Genomic DNA, 6000 nt, shown 5'->3' with positions numbered 1-6000 from the left:
CCTCCAAAAAAAGGGGGGGGGGAGGTGTCATCATGATCTAAAATTATGATATACAGAACTGTAGAAGTTGTATTTAAACTCTACTATATTGATGTTTTAAAAGTGGTGTGTGCAAAGCAGTGAAGGGCAGTTTTCAGAATTTACCAGATTTAATTTGGTCTTCCCTCCCCCAAATCCACAAGCCAGCACCAGACAGAAAAGACTCAACACTTAGAAGTAACAAATAGGGTCCCACTGAGCATATTCTGTGACAAGGAATTTGTTTTTAGCACCGCTCATACACTGAGTTCATAACCCTTTTCACTGATTAATCCATTTCTGGTTCCCCTGAACTTTTTTTCATTTTATCTTATGTTGCCCACCCTTGGGATTCATGTGCCCTGACAGGGAGGACTTGCTGAAATTCGCTGGGGAAAAGCAGAACCTGCTGAGATTTCCTCTTTGACAGAATACTTTGCTTCTATGTGTGTTTAATATTGTGTCACATCATGTAGTTCTTCCCTATCCTATCAGAGGCAGTACAGTTCCTTCTTCATATTTTGACTACAATTACCTGACTTGCTCTTGAGGCTTGTCTGTCATCACATAAGGTGTAAAAATAACCAGCGCCTTTGACTGGTGTTGCAAAATTTAAATAGCTGGTTTGGTTAGACTGCTCTGCCAGTAACTAGTTTATTTTCCAGGAATGGTGGGAATGAAGTTTAATATAGCATGAACCTGATGGCTTAGGTTTTCCTTCTTCCCCCATAATTTGTTGAAGAAACTGGTCATTTGAGATGTTTCCACAGGCCACAAAGGACATTTAACTTTACTGAAAGTGTTTACTGTCAACAAAACCCCATTTGACTTTCCATTATGTTCTCAGGCAGGATTAATGCCACCTGTACACTTTCTTGAAAGCTCACAATGGCCCATTATACAGTACTTCTCTTTCTTAGGCCTAAGAGGCAAGGCAGGATATGTCATATGGATGCTGAGAAATTTGCATTTGGTGATTGGAATAAATATTTTCCTCAGGCACATCCTATTTGATTAGACGTTTCCATTGGGAATCTCCTTCCCATGTCTACTTTAAGTGGAATAAATGGCACATTGTTATAACTTCTCCTGTTCTGATAAAGTAAATCACATGTGATCCCATGGATTGATGAAACATAGCTTGCTGTTTATGGGTTGGGGTTACAAATAGCCACTAGATGGCTCAGAAAGATGCTAGAAAAATATGGGCTAAAGTTTTTATTTTGGATTGTGCTGGGAAAGGGTATGCATGGTGGTGTAAGTGAGATAGCTCAAGAAAAGCCCCTAAGACAGGAATAGGGAAGGTGTAGCCCTCCAAATGTTGCTAGAAGGCAAATCCCAGGAGCAGATTTGACCAGTGTAACCAATGGTGATGAGTGATAAGACTTGCAGTCCAAAAACTTTTAGAGTTTGACGGGTTGTCTACTTTGGCTCTAGAATAACCAGCTGAGTTGTGGGGTGTTTTTTTTGTCAAAAAAAAAAAAGAGCTGCATAATAGGCAGGTATCAGAATATTATGCTGTACTTTTGTTCATTCTTCATGCTAGGCTAAAACTTTGCCTGCTGAAGCTTCAATGTTGCCTGTACTAAAGGGACAGGAGCACTGTTGAGGGGCGGTGAATGGCCAAGTTAAATATGCTGAAGTGTTAAGAACCTACTTGTTGTAGACATGTAAATCTTTTCTTGCAATGTACAGCCTCAAGCACCAGTTATATTGTAATAATAAAGTGAAGATTTCACATCCATTTTTTCATTTTGTGTAATTCTGTATTTCATCTGTCATTAGCCACTGCTCCTCCTCCCCAAATAACAAACAAAAAACCCAGAGAAAAACCAGGTATGGTTTAGTTGAAAGAAGGGCAGCCGTCCTGCTGTGTTTAGCTAGGCTTGCCAGCTTTTTACTGGTTCCTGCCCTAGGGACAGCCAGTGCGTCTAAACATTAGGAATGCTGTAAGTCCTTAAGCCACATCTCAGCACACATGACTTCTTCGGTGTGCTGAACTCTACTGCTTCCTTGGTGGAGGTTCTGCACCTTAAGAAGGACAGGACACCATTAGAAAATGTATTTGTATGTTCAGATTAAGCTTCCCTGAAATATTAGCCAGATGTCGTTGAAAATGGAGTGCTTGGATGGGTGGCAACTAAAGAGAAATGACTTTATCAAAGCCACAAAGTTCACCCCCTGAATTCAGGTTTTAGCCCCCCAAACAGTCTTTTGCCACTACACCTGCTCCTATAAGGCAGGGAGATCATTAGTGAAGCTAAAGAACAACCGACTAGCCTGCAGAAGTAAAAGGAAAAGCATATTCAGGCAGCCTCACAATACAATGATGCAGACATTATCCCTTGTATATTTATTGCAAGGAGTTCACAGACAAATGTAAGTAATTTTGATATAGTTAAGAGGCTTTGTTATAGTTGTAGGCTCAGGCCCTCATCCCATTTCCTCTTAATGAAGATGCTCTAGGACAGTGCAACTTGCCCAAGTTACATCACATCTCTCCTGGGAGGCACAGTGGAGAATTGAACTCACAACCTCTGACACTGCAGCCTGGTACCCCACTCATTGAGCTATTCTTCTTTAAGTTAAAGCCCCCCCCCCTCTCTCTCTCTCTCTCTCTCTCTCTCTCTCTCTCTCTCTCTATCTATCTATCTATCTATCTATCTATCTATCTATCTATCTATCTATCTATCTATCTATCTATCTATCTATCTATCTATCTATCTATCTATCTATCTATCTATCTATCTATCTATCTATCTATCCATCCTGCCCAACTGGTGGCAGAGCCAATGTAGTTATATGTTAATTACACAGGAAATGAACTCCATACAAGTAACTTGTGATTGGTAACAAGGTATTTACAAACTTTGTTCTCTCCCTGCTGCTTTATTCTCTTAACACTCCTGTGAGGTAGGTTAGGTCACTGGTTCTTAACCTTGGGTTACTCAGGAGTTTTGGACTGCAACTCCCAGAAGCCTTCACCACCAACTGTGCTGGCTGGGGTTTCTGGGAGTTGCAGTTCAAAAACATCCGAGTAACAAAGGTTAAGAACCACTGGGTTAGGTAAAAGATAATAGCCGGCCCATGTCATCCAGTGGCACTTAAAGGAGGATAGTTCTTTCAATAGCTATTGCCTATGCTTGCTAAATGAAACCTCTGATTAGTGTATACTTCTGAATACAAGATATTAGGGAAAACAATTAACAAAGACCAGGACTTGCACGCTCTTGTCATATATTTCTAAAGGTATTTAATGAGCTGATATTGGAAACAGAATGCAGGCCTTGGATAATACTGTACCTTGGTGTGCTCCAGCAACAGATTTCTTACTTCTGTTTCATTTTTGCAAAAACCAACCCCAACTACCACTTCCAGTTTGCTGAGAATATCTTTTGGCCTGCCTGGAAAAGGATCCCAGGCATCTAAAAGCTTTGTTACATAGTTGTCAGTGTGGTCCAAAAGTACAGCATTCTAGACACAGATATTAGATATCATCTTAAATTGTAAGCTTATTCTTCTTTTAGTTTGCTCAGACTTTATGTCTTCATGAAGTTTTGCACATTTTATTAACAAAAGGTGATGTGACAAGCATCAGCAGTAAAAAGGATACAAAATAAGTTCAGGACAACCTTGGGAAATAAATAAATAAATATACTACTGCTTGTGAATTATCTATATGTATGAGCTCTGCAGTCTCTTGGTTTTAGATACAGTGGTACCTCACTAGACAATGACCCTGCTAAACAACAAATCCGCAAAACGATGACTTTTTACGAATGACAAAACAGTCATTCCAATTGGCGATTTTCACTTGACAACGATTTGGTCCGTGCTTCACGAACCGTTTGTTCGCAAGACAATTTCTACAGTTGATCGGCAGCTTCGCAAAATCGCTGCCCTGTGTTTTCCAGACCCATACTTCGCAGAACAGCCATTTTTACAGCCGATCGGCACTTCGCAAAATGGTTGTGCTGTGGGTGATCTTTGCAAAATGACGAGGCATTTTCCCCATTGGAACACATTAAACGGGTTTCAGTGCATTTCAGTGGGGAAACTGTTTTCGCATGACGATGATTTCGCTAAACAGCGATTTCTATGGGACGGATTATCATCGTCATGCAGGGCACCACTGTACATTCTTACAATAGCCACCCTAGGAAGGCAGACAAAAAAGACATAAAGGTGGGGCAGACAAAAAGGCCAGTGATCCAGTTCTTGGATTCATTGCCCATGCAATGTCTCTAAATCGCAACTCAGATTGTTCTTCATAATTGGCCAGAGCGGGCAGAGCTGATGGTAACAGAAGTTTAAGAACATCCGAAAGGCCACAGGTTATCTGACTGTGGTTTAGATTTAATTTAGATTTCCAGTGTTCACTGGTGGAGAATGGCCTATCTTTTTTCCTATCTGAAGTGCTACAGTATTTGTTTTTTTTAATGAAATTGTTAAGTAATTATGCTAAGTAAATTATTGTTTCTCTTGCTTCACAGATGAATTTCCTTTCAGATTTACTTACCTCTAAATCATTACATTATTTTCCCCCTGTGAATTTTCCCGTCCTTCTCAGATCCCTAAAATAAATTCCAATTTTCTTTTCACGTAGGACTTTGTAGACCTGGCTTTCTTTGTCAGAGATCAGGTTTACCGCAGACTGTGTAGACTAGGCCTCTAGCCTCAATATGGAGGAGAAGAGAGAATCAGCATCCAAATGAAAGGCTAGTCTACCCACAATTTGGGTAGACTTGTTCTTTCCTGTCAGAGAACAGGTATACCCAGGGCTAAATAGACCAGCCTCAAAAGCCAGTGCATAAACGTATAAGCTATGCTGGACTATTTGTTTAGTTTAGGTTGTGTGTGTCAATCACACTTCTAATTTGTTTTTGTTTCTATAGCTCTGACAGTGCTGCTGACCTGTGCAAAGAAGTGGAGATGCTCAGGGCTATCATTACTTCTTGTGTTATTTCCATGGCATGAAAGTTGATTTGGGGATACATTTGGAGAATGTTTGCCCCTGAAGTCGGAGTATCTAATTATGGCTCCAGCTCAGTATCCTGAATGTGAAGCAGACACTGCCCCCCCCCCCCACTTCTCCTAGGCTTTTAACAGCACTCTGGCAGGCATCATTAAACAGGTGCAACTTTGCCCCTCTGTTTATTTCCATGCCAAGAGAAGCTTAGTTTCACCTGCTTAGATTCTGCGTGCTTGGCTGCTGTTAAAGACACCGGAGCGAGACCAGCAGGAAAAGTGGCCAATCCTAATATAATGTCACCATTTATTAAGAAAATTCCAGAGGAATTTGTAGGCCAGACACGTCATCCCATAATATTCCTAAGAAAAGCATACAGCTTCCTGCAGTATTCTTCAAATGAGTAAAATAGCTATCTGTGAAAATAAACAAGGAAGGGAGTGGCAAGAAATCACTGCACAGATTCAACATTGCTCAGAGATGTCAGTCACGCCCTCTTCTAGAGTACAAACTACTAACCTTTCATTCCAGCACAGGGCTGTGCAAGGTAATGAATGAGTAGTGCAGCTTAGGAATCTAATTCAGTATTCCTGAAAATTAAAGTTTGAAGACACACAACCATAACCTTAATTAACAATAATTACTGGAAGCAACTAAGGCAGAGTAATATAAATAATGAAACACAGCATCAGTGGACTTCATGGTGGAAGTGCTTATACTTCATCATGGGTATCTCAACTGGGAATGATTACAGTTACCCTCCCTATTCTTGGCAGATCACCTGCAATGTGAAGCAGAAATCTAGGAGGTGGACTCTTGCATCCCGTTGCCATGCACATGACAACCACCTGATTTTTTTTTTGTGTGTGTGTGCATATTAAGTAACTGTAAAAAGATACAAAAGCCTCCATAGAGGAAGAAGGTAGCAATATTGTGGCTTGTTTTTTTCCCTGAAAACAGCTGCCCCAGTGGGCACAGCTTTTCCTTGCACATCATATCGCTGATGGCAAAAG

Source organism: Pogona vitticeps, chromosome 1 (assembly GCF_051106095.1).
Source record: "Pogona vitticeps strain Pit_001003342236 chromosome 1, PviZW2.1, whole genome shotgun sequence".
Classification (NCBI taxonomy): Eukaryota; Metazoa; Chordata; class Lepidosauria; order Squamata; family Agamidae; genus Pogona; species Pogona vitticeps.
Note: the sequence above shows the minus strand (reverse complement) of the source record.